Source organism: Salmo salar, unplaced genomic scaffold (genome assembly GCF_905237065.1).
Source record: "Salmo salar unplaced genomic scaffold, Ssal_v3.1, whole genome shotgun sequence".
Taxonomy (NCBI): Eukaryota; Metazoa; Chordata; class Actinopteri; order Salmoniformes; family Salmonidae; genus Salmo; species Salmo salar.
In genome coordinates this window covers 213,677-229,158 of record NW_025548801.1, presented here as the reverse complement: position 1 = coordinate 229,158, position 15,482 = coordinate 213,677, and the positions used below count along the sequence as shown (strand labels likewise).

At 40.1% G+C, this 15,482-nt stretch overlaps 1 pseudogene; it reads left to right on the top strand.

Moving 5' to 3' along the window:
• Window positions 1-259: 259 nt before the first annotated feature.
• On the top strand, window positions 260-13,962 carry LOC106573668 (sodium-dependent neutral amino acid transporter B(0)AT1-like; annotated as a pseudogene).
• The last annotated feature ends 1,520 nt before the right edge of the window (window positions 13,963-15,482 follow it).

Here is a 15,482-nt window from a genome sequence, read left to right as displayed (position 1 = left end):
CACCATCTAATTGGAGTTAGTTCTACTCTATAGAGAAGAACCCAACAGTATATTAGATACAAATAACAGTGTTGAATGTTGAACCTTCATTGGAATTGATACCACTCATAAAAGAGTCATAGAGATCGTTATCAGAGGCTAATGACTATAGATTACCATGGTGTACTAGCATGAGGCATACGGAATGGGGTTGTAGGCGTGTGCAATGCGCCTCACATCCATCCAAGACATTGATTATAATCGGAACAGTTTGCCCTTATAAATAGCCTCTTTTGAACAGTGGACAGATTACACATACATTGGACTCCATAGAAAGTAGTAACATTTTCCATTTGCATTGAGCCTGTCCATCTGCGTGGAAGGAACCATGAGGTGTTTACAGGTACCCAACCAAGGCCTGGAAGAAAGGATCCCTTCCTATGAGGAACTGGAAAAGCTGGAGAATGAGGAGGCTGGGGACAGACCCAAATGGGACAACAAGGCCCAGTACATGCTGACTATCGTAGGTTTCTGTGTGGGGCTGGGGAACGTCTGGCGCTTCCCGTACCTTTGCCAGAGCCATGGGGGAGGTAGGTGTTGCTGAATGTGTTGTTGAGGAGTAGGGTTGCAGAATACCGGTAACTTTCCAATAATTGATGTGTCTTCCAGAAATCCTGGTTTGAAGATTCCCTTAATACAAAGGGGAATAAGCAGGAAATACAGACATTTTGGGAAAGTTACTGTAATTTTGCAACCCTGTGTTTCTTTATGTACATACAACAGCAACAGATAACCTCTCCTCCACCCTGCTTCTTGTTCTGTTCTCAGGTGCATTCATGATTCCTTTCCTGATCCTACTGGTTCTAGAAGGTGTTCCCCTGCTCCATCTGGAGTTTGCTATTGGTCAACGTCTAAGGAAAGGCAGTGTAGGTGTCTGGTCTACCATCCATCCATACTTGACTGGCATTGGTAAGCAAAACACTCCATAGGAATTTAGACATGGGTAAAAATAGACCAAATCTCATTGGGCCACGGTGTTGTGTTGTGTTGTGTTCCATAGGCATTGGATCCATGTGTGTGTCCTTTCTGGTCAGCCTGTACTACAACACCATCATGGCCTGGGTGATGTGGTACTTCTTTAACTCCTTCCAAGATCCGCTGCCTTGGAGCCAATGTCCAGTCAATGCCAACATGACAGGTAAGGCATCCATAGGTAGTTAAGCTATAATGATGGAAAATTATTAACTTTATACACACCCCTTATTTCGTTTCCTGTAACTCTGTCTTCAGTTGCTTCATTCTATTGTATTTTGCCATGTGAATGAATTAAATGAACTTTACCCAGGCCTGGTGTCAGAGTGTGAAAGAAGCTCTCCAGTGGATTACTATTGGTACAGAGAGACCCTGAACACCACCCCAGACATAGACAACGCAGGTGGGCTACAGTGGTGGATGGTCCTATGCCATGTGTCTGCCTGGGCGTTGCTGTTTATCTGCATAAGTCGAGGCATTGAGACTACTGGGAAGGTACGGCATAACCTCTGGACAGCAAATCACTTTATAATACTAAAGCAGCAGCAGCTGTCAATGTCAAAATGATCAAGGTTATGTTTATAGGCATTTGGTTATTGAAGCACTGAATCAATGTTTCCTTTTTATGATATTATAGCCATATACAAAGAAATACAGAATGATTTGTTTTACTATACTGAACAAAAATATAAATGCAGCATGCAACAATTTCAACAATTTTACTGAGTTATAGTTCATACAAGGAAATCAATTAATTGAAATAAATTCATTAAGCCCTAATCTATGGATTTCACATGACTGGGCGCCACTTGGGAGCCAGGCACAGGCCCAGCCAATTACACGTATGTTAAGCCGATTGGGCATACTGCCATATTCTCTAAAATGACATAGTGGCTTATGGTAGAGAAATTAACATTCAACTCTCTGGCAACTGCTTTGGTGGCCATTCCTACAGTCAGCATGCCAATTGTACGCTCCTTCAAAACTTGAGACATCTGTGGCATTGTGTTGTGTGACAAAACTGCACATTTTAGAGGGGCCTTTTATTGTCCCCAGCACAAGGTGTGCCTGTGTAATGATCATGCTGTTTAATCAGCTTCTTGATATGCCACACCTGTCAGGTGGATGGATTATCTTGGCAACGGAGAAATGCTCACCAACAGGGATGTAAACAAATGTGTGCACAAAATTTGAGAGAAATAAGCTTTTTGTGCATATGGAACATTTCTGGGATCTTTTATTTCAGCTCATGAAACATGGGACCAACACTTTACATGCTGAGTTTATATTTTTGTTCAGTTTATATATTGATGCAATAAAGCATGTTACCATAGCACTCAAATGACCCAGCTGTTTTTAATAACAGCTTTGTTGACCTTTCTGACACCACTTCGACAGTGTAAACAGTTGTAGACAGTGTTCACGTTCTAATTTTAATGTATTTTATATATTTGTATTGCATATTGTATTATATACTGTATATACAGTGTATGGCACCATGGTGCAAACCTGGACAGAAAATGTGTAGTTTATTTGAAAATACCAACTTTTCAAACACTCGATGTAGACAAATATAGTTTATATAGAGTTTCAGCTAAAAGACAAACAAATGTAGTATTTTGAATACCTCTCAGAAAACCAAATAATATTTGAAGGTATTTGAATATATGGCTGTCAAATATTTGATGAAGAATCCAAAAAATAAACCAGTTAGTTGAATTAGTCAAAATATTTTATTATAACCATGTGGTTCGTAGGGCTCTTAGATATGAGTCGTAATTTAGCCTATAACCTAGAATGAAATACACGAGGGACATGGAATCACCGCCACATTAGAGTAGAACACATTTGCAGCTTTAAACTAACAAATATATTTTCATAATGAGTGAGACATAAGGTAATACAGTAACACATGACATTAAGTTCTTATACTTGTATAGTAACTTTGTCATTATTACAACAAGAACATTGTTTTTAAATTTGACTTAAGCAGTTGATTTATAATTGAATAATAATGGAGTTATTACATAAGTGGAATAAGGAACAGTCACAATTCCTCTTGTGTACAGCAGTTACAAAAACACTCAGGTCATTGCTATGCGATTAAAATGCAATTGACAAAGTATTGTGTAACAACATGCTAATAAAATGTTGTTCCAAAAGTAATTAAAGTTTATTACACAGGTACAAGAACAGTTTAATGTTAAGTGTTACTGAGAAGCTAACAGTAACAAAGTACGGGCATTAAGTGTCGAAAGGAAACTAAATGTCCCAACTATAGACAAGGTAGGTGGAAAATCATGTTAGTTTGCATTCTGAGTAAACTATCCCTTTAAAGATGGTATAGTGTGTGTTTGACAAGAACACAAGCCCTCAGATGGACAAAGAGGTTCGGAGTTGTTTTTGCTAAGCATTCAACTTGCTGTTAGTAATGTTTGCAAATTGCTTTGAATTACTCTGCGGTATTTTCAGGTGTCATAAAATGAATGGCAGCTTTCGACCTTTTCAGTAGCATGTTGAAGGAGTCATACAGTAGTTGAGCATCACAACTTATTTATACTCATCTGTACAAAATATCATTGATATATTTGGTTTTACTTGATTATGTGCACCTGGGGCAATAGAAATACAAGAGAATATACATTTACAAAATGTTCAGATAGAAATGTATCATGTAGATCAAGACTGTCAGATAAATTGGAATAGTATAGGGCATTGTGTGTTGTCTATTCATTCTATTCCTATCTTCAACATGCAGTTCTAGATACAGCCCTGCCAGTTGAAGGCAGCCAATCCAATAGTTTCAGAAAAATAGTCACTTCCTGAGATCTGTATTCAAATAGTAAAAAAATAAAATCTATATTCAAATTGTTGTAGTCACCTCCAAAGTAACTATTTGTTACCCCAGAATTAGTTGTACTTTCCACAAAGCATTGTTAAACTTATAGTTATCCTAGGTCTGACATGGTGACATATCAGTAGTATATCACCCTAATGACATATCAGTAGTATATCACTCTAATGACATACACTGTAACTCATATATCTCAGCTTCTGTGACATTAAACTGCAATCGTAATATGTGATTATTTTATGTATCCATAGTGACATATATTTAACTAATGTCAGCTTGCGTAACATATTTACAATAGTTATACACTACCGGTCAAAAGTTTTAGAACACCTACTCATTCAAAGGTTTTTCTTCATTTTTACTAATTTCTACATTGTAAAATAGTGAAGAATAGTGAAGACATCAACACTAAGAAATAACACATATGAAATCATGTAGTAACCAAAAAAGTGTTAAAGAAATCAAAATATATTTTACATTTGAGATTCTTCAAATAGCCACCCTTTGCCTCGATGACAGCTTTGCACACTCTTTGCATTCTCTCAACCAGCTTCATGAGATAGTCACCTGGAATGCATTACAATTAACAGGTGTGCCTTGTTAAAAGTGAATTTGTGGAATTTCTTTCCTTCTTAAAACCTCTTAAGGATCTGACCCTTTAAAACAAAATGTTTTGCCTAAAATGACATACCCAAATCTAACTGCCTGTAACAGGACCTGAAGCAAGGATATGAATATTCTTGATACCATTTAAAAGGAAACACTTTGAAGTTTGTGGAAATGTGAATTAATGTAGGAGAATACAACACATTAGATTTGGTAAAAGATAATACAAAGAAAAAAACATGCGTTTTTTGTTTTGTTTTGTACCATCATCTTTGAAAGGCAAGAGAAAGGCCATAATGTATTATTCCAGCCCAGCCGCAATTTAGATGTTGGCCACTAGATGGCAGCAGATTATGTGCCAAGTTTTAGACTTATCCAATGAACCATTGCATATCTGTTCAAAATGTTGTATCAAGACTACCCAAATGTTCATCATTGTGCACTCTCCTCAAACAATAGCACAGTATACTTTCACTATAATAGCTACTGTAAATTGGACAGAGCAGTTAGATAAACAAGAATTGATGCTTTCTGCCGATATCAGATATGTCTATGTCGTGGGATTTTTTAAAAATTACTTACAACTTCATGCTAATCACATTAGCCTACGTTAGCTCAACCATCCCGCGGTGGGGACACCAATCCCATAGAGGTTAATGCGTTTGAGCAAATCTGAAGAGAGCCCTATTTGTTAAAAAATGAAGTCCATATTATGACAAGAACAGCTCAAATAAGCAAAGAGAAACGACAGTCCATCATTACTTTAAGACATGAAGGTCAGTCAATCAGGAAAATGTCAAGAACTTTGAAAGTTTCTTCATGTGCAGTCGCAAAAATCATCAAGCGCTATGAAGAAACTGGCTCTCATGAGGAACGCCACAGGAATGGAAGACCCAGAGTTACCTCTGCTGCAGAGGATACGTTCATTAGAGTTACCAGCCTCAGAAATTACAGCCCAAATAAATGCTTCACAGAGTTCAAGTAACAGACACATCTCAACATCAACTGTTCAGATGAGACTGTGTGAATCAGGCCTTCATGTTGAACTGCTGCAAAGAAACCACTACTAAAGGACACCAATAATAAGAAGAGACTTGCTTGGGCCAAGAAACACGAGCAATGGACATTAGACCGGTGGATATCTGTCCTTTGGTCTGGAGTCCAAATTGGTGATATTTGGTTCCAACCGCTGTGTCTTTGTGAGACGCGGTGTGGGGGAACGGATGATCTTCGGATGTGTATTTCCTACCGTAAAGCATGGAGGAGGAGGTGTTATGGTGTGGGGGTGCTTTGCTGGTGGCACTGTCTGTGATTTATTTATAATTCAAGACACATTTAACGAGTATGGCTAACCACAGCGTTCTGCAGCGATACACCATCCGATCTGGTTTGGGCTTAGTGGGACTATCATTAGTTTTTCAACAGGACAATGACCCAACACACCTCCAGGCTGTGTAAGAGCTATTTGACCAAGAAGGAGAGTGATGGAGTGCTTCATCAGATGACCTGGCCTCCAACAATCCCCCCGATCTCAACCAAATTGAGATGGTTTGGGATGAGTCGGACCGCGGAGTGAAGGAAAAACAGCCAACAAGTGCTCAGCATATGTGGGAACTCCTTCAAGACTGTTGGAAAAGCATTCCAGGTGAAGCTGGTTGAGAGAATGCCAAGAGTGTGTAAAAGCTGTCATCAAGGCAAACAGTGGCTATTTGAAGAATCTCAAATATAAAATATATTTTGATTTGTTTAACACTTTTTGGTCACTACATGATTCCATATGTATTATTTAGTTTTGATGTCTTCACTATTATTCTACAATGTAGAAAATAGTAAACCCTTGAATGAGTAGGTGTTCTAAAACTTTTGACTGATAGTGTATGTCACTATTTTGACATATACTAATAAGTCCATGTTAGTATATTTGCTATAATAGTACACAAAACAGTAACTCATAACAACATCCCGCTCTCCTCCCATTAGGCTGTGTATATCACCTCAACATTACCCTGTGGTCTCCTCCCATTAGGCTGTGTATATCACCTCAACATTACCCTGTGGTCTACTGCCATTAGGCTGTGTATATCACCTCAACGTTACCCTGTGGTCTGCTCCCATTAGGCTGTGTATATCACCTCAACATTACCTTATGTGGTGCTGACCATCTTTCTGATCAGAGGCTTGACCTTGAAAGGCTCTTTGAATGGAGTGAAGTTCCTCTTCACCCCAGATGTGAGTAGTTTACATTACTATCCCGTCATCGAACAAAAGTATTTATTCTAAGTATATAATATTCCAAGTTCAGCCACAGATCCAGATCCACGTAGAGTGCATCTAAGGCCTTTTAGCTAGCGTTAATATATGAGGTAGTATGAATCAAAACAACACGCCTAACAACTTTTCTCTGGGTGTGTGTTTCTCCAGATGAATGAACTAATGAACCCAACTACTTGGCTTGATGCGGGTGCCCAGGTTTTCTATTCATTCTCTTTGGCCTTTGGAGGTCTTCTGTCTTTCTCCAGCTACAACTCAGTGCAGTAAGTCCATACTGCTTGCTAATAACTACTAAATGACTTGTTGTTCACATCCCAGTTGAGACATTAAATCAATTCAAGACATATCATAACTTGTACATAACCACTGCAAGCTTAGGACCCAGTCCTACCTACCTCAAAGTGAGCACGCTTAACTTTCATCGTAAAATATTTTATTGACATTAATGCAGCCAAGATTTATGCAAAAGTTAAAGTTATGCTGCAATATATCTAGTTTATATTCAACCTTATGGCTGGATTCTGATGGGGTACGACAGTTGAACTAGAATCAAACCTTATGGCTGGATTCTGATGGGGTACGACAGTTGAACTAGATTCAAACCTTATGGCTGGATTCTGATGGGGTACGACAGTTGAACTAGAATCAAACCTTATGACTGGATTCTGATGGAGTATGACAGTTGAACTAGATTCAAGCCTTATGGCTGGATTCTGATGGGGTATGACAGTTGAACTAGATTCAAACCTTATGGCTGGATTCTGATGGGGTACGACAGTTGAACTAGATTCAAACCTTATGGCTGGATACTGATGGGGTACGACAGTTGAACTAGATTCAAACCTCATGGCTGGATTCTGATGGGGTACGACAGTTGAACTAGATTAATTCCTTATAGCTGGATTCTGATGGGGTACGACAGTTGAACTAGATTCAAATCTTATGGCTGGATTCTGATGGGGTACGACAGTTGAACTAGATTCAAACCTTATAGCTGGATTCTGATGGGGTACGACAGTTGAACTAGATTCAAACCTCATGGCTGGATTCTGATGGGGTACGACAGTTGAACTAGATTAATTCCTTATAGCTGGATTCTGATGGGGTACAACAGTTGAACTAGATTCAAATCTTATGGCTGGATTCTGATGGGGTACGACAGTTGAACTAGATTCAAACCTTATAGCTGGATTCTGATGGGGTACGACAGTTGAACTAGATTCAAACTTTATGGCTGGATTCTGATGGCTGGATTCTTAATGTGTTCTATCTTTCCAGTAATAACTGTGAACAGCCATTCCAGATTGGTCCTTTAATGCAGCGGTCCCCAACCTTTTTTGGGCCACGGACCGGTTTAATGTCAGACAATATTTTCACGGACCGGCCTTTATGGTGTGGCGGATAAATACACAAAATAAAATGATACGACCGGCATAAAAACGGTGGTATTTTTTTAATATAATAATAAACGTGAATCCACTGTGTACTCGTATGCAACTTTATTAGCAGCGTCCTCGTAACATCGCACCAACAACATAACATGAGTAACATCCTCTCTGCCCCTAACACTCTCTGGTTGCTATGGTAACGTTTAAACATGCCTTAAAAATAAGATACAACACAAAAACAAATATAAAGTGCATGAAAAATACAACTCACCATAACGCTAAATCATTGGGAGCCCTGAGCTTGTTTCTCTGCAACGCGACGGTCCCATCTAGGGGTAATGGGAGACAATGACACCCGAAGTGTGTTGCTTATGTCCAGTCTACTCCGTAATTTTGTTTTGGTTGCTGTCACTGCAGAAAATCCCGCTTCACACAAATAGGATGTCGGAAATGGCAACAGGGTTTTCAGTGCTGTTGTGGCGATCTCAGGGTATGCTGCCATGACTTTGTTGTTGTCTCGAACATACTTTTAAGGCCGCCGTCATTTGCGATCTCCAGCAGTTGATCTTCTTCTTGCATAGACATGCTGGATTCACCTGGTTTGTTGACAAATGGGTCGCGGATCCATTCCTTGGCAGTTTGTGGGTCTTTTGTGGTTGGGAAGTAGCGCTCAAACTCTTTTAAAAGCAAAGACAGGTGATCGTGCACCAGCTGGGACAATGAAGGCTCGGGCTCAGTCTCTTCCAAAATCCCCGCGAATGTTTGAAACATGTCAAATATACCTCTGTTCACGCGCCGTCCCCACAAATCCAGTTTGGCTTTAAATGCAGCTACTTTATCTGCCAACTTGAAGACAGTTGTCATTTTCCCCTGAAGTGACCGATTGAGTTCATTGAGCTGGTTGAATATGTCGCGAGTTTTGCGACCCATTCCTCGTCACTGAAATGTGCTGCCAGCGGTGACTTTTTCTGAGAGAAATCTCTGCAGCGGCTCTCGTAATTCAAACACTCTGGCCAGCGATCTCCCTCGGGATAACCATCTTATTTCTGTGTATAAGAGAAGGTGTCTGTGCTCCGCGTTCATCTCCTCACAAAGCTGCTCGAACAGGCGCGAGTTAAGGGCGTGTGCTTTGATGTGGTTAATAACTTTAACAACATCATTCAATACGCTGTTAAGTTCCGGTGGTATTTTTCGGCTAGCCAGCATTTCCCTGTGAATGACACAATGCGTAGACTCACATTCAGGTGCAACCTCCTTAATCCGAGTAGTTAAACCAGACAGCAGCTCCATCTGTGCATATGCCGACACAAAAGGACCATTTCAGTTTTCCTGATATATAATCATCCAGCGACTTGAATACTTCTGCGGCTGTGGTTTTGGTTGGCAACGATAGCGCACATAACATATCCTCATGCACATCCTCCTGATGAAGATATCGCACATAAACAAGTAGTATTGCCTTGTTGTCAAGATCTGTAGACTCGTCAACCTGGAGTGCGTACTCACGGTGATGTATTAATCCTCTCCAACAATTGTGTCTCAATGTCCTCTGCTATTTCCTCAATGCTCCGAGTGACGGTGGTAGCCAAAAGAGGCACATGTGCTATCTTTTTAACAGCAGCCTCTCCTAGAAGTTCACGGCAAATGTCTTTAGTGGTGGGCAGGATAAATTCTTCCTCAGTGGTGAATGGCTTCTTAGCCTTAGCAATACGATTAGCCACCAAGTATGATGCTCTCAGTGCACTCGCATTTGTTGGTGTGGTGGCCCTCAGTAATTGCTTCTGTCCTTCTTGTTCATGCTTTTTTCTTTCAAAATACTCCGAAGGCTTGTCTTTTAATGCAGGGTGCTTGGTCTCCAAGTGGCGAAGCAGTTTTGAAGGCTTCATTGCCTCATTAGAGAGCCGATCGCCGCATATTATGCAGAGCGGGCTTGGTGCGCGGGAATCACCTGTCGCGATAAATCCATATTTTAAGTAGGACTCCTGGTATTGTCTGTTAATTTCTATGGGCTACGTGGGACGCTAGCATCCCACCTGCGGGACACAGCCAGTGAAATATCAGGGCGGCAAATACAAAAACAACTAAATGTCATAATTCAATTATTTCTCAAACATACAACTATTTTACACCATTTTGAAGATACACTTCTCCTTGATGTAACCACATTGTCCGATTTCAAAAAGGCTTTACAGTGAAAGCAAAACATTAGATTATGTTAGGAGAGTACATAGACAAAAATAATCACACAGCCATTTCACAAGCAAGGACATGTGTCAATAAAACCCAAAACACAGCTAAATGAAGCACTAACCTTTGACGATCTTCATCAGATGACACTCCTAGGACATTATGTTACACAATACATGTATATTTTGTTCGATAAAGTTCATATTTATATCCAAAAACAGCATTTTACATTGGCGCGTGATGTTCAGAAAATGTATTCCCACCAAAATGTCCGGTGAATGTGCACATCAATTTACAAAAATACTCATCATAAACGTTGACAAAATATATAACAATTATTTAAAGAATTATAGTTGGACTACTCCTGGAGGCAACCACTGTGTCAGCTTTTAAAATAGCTTTACGGAGAAAGCACATTTTTCAATATTCTGAGTACATAGCTCAGCCATCATGGCGAGCTATTCAGACACCCGCCAAGTTCGGGGCAACCTAAACTCAGAATTAGTATTAGAAATATTCTCTTACCTTTGCTGATCTTCGTCAGAATGCACTCCCAGGACTGCTACTTCCACAAGAAAGGTTGTTTTTGTTCGAAATAATCCATATTTATGTCCAAATACCTCCATTTTGTTTGTGCGTACAGATCACTTATCCAAAGGCATAATGCGCGAGAGCAGAACGAGAGACGAAAAGTCAAAATGTTCCATTACCGTACTTAGAAGCATGTCAAACGCTGTTTAAATCAATCTTTATGGTATTTTTCACGTAAAATTGCGATAATATTCCAACCGGACAAAAGCATATTCATTCAAGAAGAAAAAGAAGGAGGGGCGCTCGCGGGACCGAGCATATCCAATCCCTTTGTTGCCAGGCAGACCACTCAGTGAATGAGCTCCTATACTCTGCCCAGTGACAGGAGAATGCTCAAACCACTTTCTGAAGGCTTTAGACAGCCAATGGAAGCCTTAGGAAGTGCAATGTCCCCCACAGACACTGTAGTTTCGATAGAGATTCAAAAGAAGAACTACAATTCTCAGACTTTCCACTTCCTGCTTGGAATTTTCTCAGGTTTTTGCCTGCCATATGAGTTCTGTTATACTCACAGACACCATTCAAACAGTTTTAGAAACGTCAGAGTGTTTTCTATCCAAATCTACTAATAATATGCATATTCCAGTTTCTGGGCCAGAGTAGTAACCTGTTTAAATTGGGTACGTTTTTCATCCGGCCGTGAAAATACTGCCCCTAGCCCAGACAGGTTAAATGCAGCTTGCTTTTTCTTGGAAGTCGTAGGCTCTTCTTCTGTCTCCTCACTGGGCCTTTTCCACTTCGCAAAGAAACTTTCCAAAGACGTTTGTTTTTTACTCATTTTGCTAGCTTGTGTGTTTAATTTTAGCGGCAACGTATCACGTGACCGAGACAAGCGACAAGAGTGAGTCATAGACGGATGTAACAGAGGGAATCCGGTCATTTTTCTAAATAAAACATCGTTCAGACTCAGATAATAAATAAAACGGAAATAATGTAAGTTATTTATTCTTTCTCTGCGACCCGGTACCAAATGACCCACGGACCGGTACCGGTCCGGGGGTTGGGGACCGCTGCTTTAATGTGTTCTATCTTTCCAGTAATAACTGTGAACAGCCATTCCAGATTGGTCCTTTAATGTGTTCTATCTTTCCAGTAATAACTGTGAACAGGATGCAGTCATCATCTCTATCGTGAACGGAGCCACTGCTGTCTACGCTGCAACAGTCATTTACACCATCATTGGTTTCCGAGGCACAGAGAAGTTTGATGACTGTATTACTGGGTATGTACCTATACTAGAATTAAACTAGAGTTGTTGCATGAAGATATGAACTACCCTCTAAATAAATGTTTTTGCAGAAATATCCTGTCACTGCTGAATACATTTGATCTCCCAGAGGGAAACGTCACTGAAAGCAACTATGATCAGGTTCTTCATAATCTCAATGGAACATATCCAGAAGTCATTCAGGGGCTCAACTTGAAGACCTGTGACTTGAATTCTTTCCTTAGTGAGGTGATTCAATCATTTTTATAAAAGGGTACCTGAATGTAAAGTGTTACCAATATTTCTATAAGGTTTGGTGAGATGGATACAACACAAGTGGAGTATATGAGGCTTACTGTAAATATATCTTAGTTGCTAGGCTTCTGATTCATTCTCTCCTTGTGTTGCTACAGGGGGTTGAAGGAACTGGTCTGGCCTTTATCGTGTTCACAGAGGCCATCACTAAGATGCCTGTATCTCCTGTTTGGTCAGTCTTGTTCTTCATCATGCTCTTCTGTCTCGGCCTGTCCTCCATGTTTGGCAGTATCGAAGGAGTTCTGGTACCACTTCAGGACCTGGGGGTTTTCCCCAAGAGTTGGCCCAAAGAAGCCATCGCTGGTGAGATGAGACAAAGACATATGTCCCTTACACCATTTGAAGGATGGAGATCCCTTTGTTAAATATCTTTATCTTCTTCTTCTGTTACAGGGATAACATGTGTCCTCTGCTGCATTGTTGGACTGATATTTGTCCAAGGCTCAGGGGAACTACTGGCTGTCACTCTTTGACAGCTATGGCGGGTCCATTCCTCTGCTGATCATTGCATTCTGTGAGATGGTCGGGGTTGTGTACCTCTATGGTATTGATAGGTGAGTAATACATTAATTCAGTTACACTATGGCATTGACAGGTTAGTATAGAAACCAAATTCTGTTGATTAACATGGTCCTTACATTCACCATAGATTCATTAGAGTCTGGGCACTAATGAATGTTGACTATGTATGTTATTCTAACAGGTTCAACGATGATATTGAGTTCATGATCGGCCACAAGCCCAACCTCTTCTGGCAGATCACATGGAGATTTGTCAGCCCCGCCATCATGTTTGTCATCTTTGTGTTCTACTTTATCACGAAAGTCCAAGAAACACCCATGTACAAAGCCTGGAACCCTGAATCGGTAAAGTTTCACTTTGTTGTCAGTGGCCAAATTAGTTAAGAAATTAAGAGATTTCCACTTGCTAATAGTAAATCAACGTGTATTCACATGTTCTCTATTGGGTGTTTGAAAAGATCTCACTAGACAGTGGCATCAGTAGCCTATAAACACACTTAACAAGGTTATTACTGTTTCTTCACAGGACAACTTCCCTACATTGGAGGAGAAGGAATATCCAACCTGGATCTTTGCTATAATCTTCATCCTGGCAGGAATCCCAGGTCTTTCTGTACCTCTTACGGCTGTTTACAAATGTTTGAGGAACCGCTGCTGCAAGAAGGATAATGAGTTTAAACAAGATGACTTAAACACTATTGCAAAACAAGTTCACCTGACGGATGAGGCTACTAAGAACAAACCAGACATCCCTGAGACAGCAGATGGAAGATAGTGATCAAATCACTAGTCCCATTGTTGTTTTCATGACATGTTTTCATTTGTTTAATTCATGCCACTGATAGCTGAAAGGAGTAGATACGTTTGATAGTTTTACACTACAAGTTTCACACTACAAGGTTGAATGGAATGAGGTATGGCAGAAAAGCCATTAAAGCTTACATTGATTGACACATTGTTGTAATTTTTGTGCTGAAAAGTCAACATTAAACTAAATTTATATCCCTTGTTCTTGTTATGTTCTTGTTATAGTATAGTCCTCGGGGATTACCATTCAGTGTGTAGTTCTGGTCTTGTTATAGTATAGTCCTCGGGGATTACCATTCAGTGTGTAGTTCTGGTCTTGTTATAGTATAGTCCTCGGGGATTACCATTCAGTGTGTAGTTCTGGTCTTGTTATAGTATAGTCCTCGGGGATTACCATTCAGTGTGTAGTTCTGGTCTTGTTATAGTATAGTCCTCGGGGATTACCATTCAGTGTGTAGTTCTGGTCTTGTTATAGTATAGTCCTCGGGGATTAGCATTCAGTGTGTAGTTCTGGTCTTGTTATAGTATAGTCCTCGGGGATTACCATTCAGTGTGTAGTTCTGGTCTTGTTATAGTATAGTCCTCGGGGATTACCATTCAGTGTGTAGTTCTGGTCTTGTTATAGTATAGTCCTCGGGGATTACCATTCAGTGTGTAGTTCTGGTCTTGTTATAGTATAGTCCTCGGGGATTACCATTCAGTGTGTAGTTCTGGTCTTGTTATAGTATAGTCCTCGGGGATTACCATTCAGTGTGTAGTTCTGGTCTTGTTATAGTATAGTCCTCGGGGATTACCATTCAGTGTGTAGTTCTGGTCTTGTTATAGTGTAGTCCTCGGGGATTAGCATTCAGTGTGTAGTTCTGGTCTTGTTTTAGTATAGTCCTCGGGGATTAGCATTCAGTGTGCAGTTCTGGTCTTGCGACTTCGGGCTAATAAATATTCCAGATAATTTACTGATTAATTACTGGAATAATGAATTGATCAGATTTATTTGATTAATCTGGTAATCCTGTTCAAATGAAAGGGGCACCATTAAGGGTTGCCTATAGAGACTCTTGAATTAACTCTATCAGTAGTTATCATTAATCGTTACAGTGTAAATCCTATCAACAATATAATCATTTTTACCATGTTTCCATTCTGAACAGTCGTTGAGGTCTGGAACCTCAAGAACCCAATAGCTCGCAAATTAACACAATGCCACAAATAATTCATTTAAGGTTTTATTTACTAGACTAAATCAGTTGGAAAATTAGGTAGTTAAAGATACTATATAAAAGCAGGGTATAACGGGATACAACACAGTTATTGAGGTGAGAATCTCCACAGGTCAATATGAATGAACTTCATTACTCAAGTCAGGCAATACTTCAACAGAACATTCACAGGACTTTTGAGAATGCCTTGATCTTAGTAATTGAAAGAGACAATGTGAAAGGGGTTCACCAACACAGGCTTTCACAACCTTGACCTTATAGAGAGCTTCACCAACCAGGAATAGACAATGAACTAGGCAATCAGTTAGCCTCCGAATGTGGACAATGCCGGGACAGTATTGACCATGGGCTCGTAAATTAGACCAGCCGTCTTACAATTACTCAATGACTTCCACCACGTCACACACAACGCCACTTTGAGAGGAATATAAGAATGCAATAGGTCATGTACTTGAATGCCGATGTTGCCCGACCAAGTGGATTCCTCTAGGATGGGATGGAGGAAAA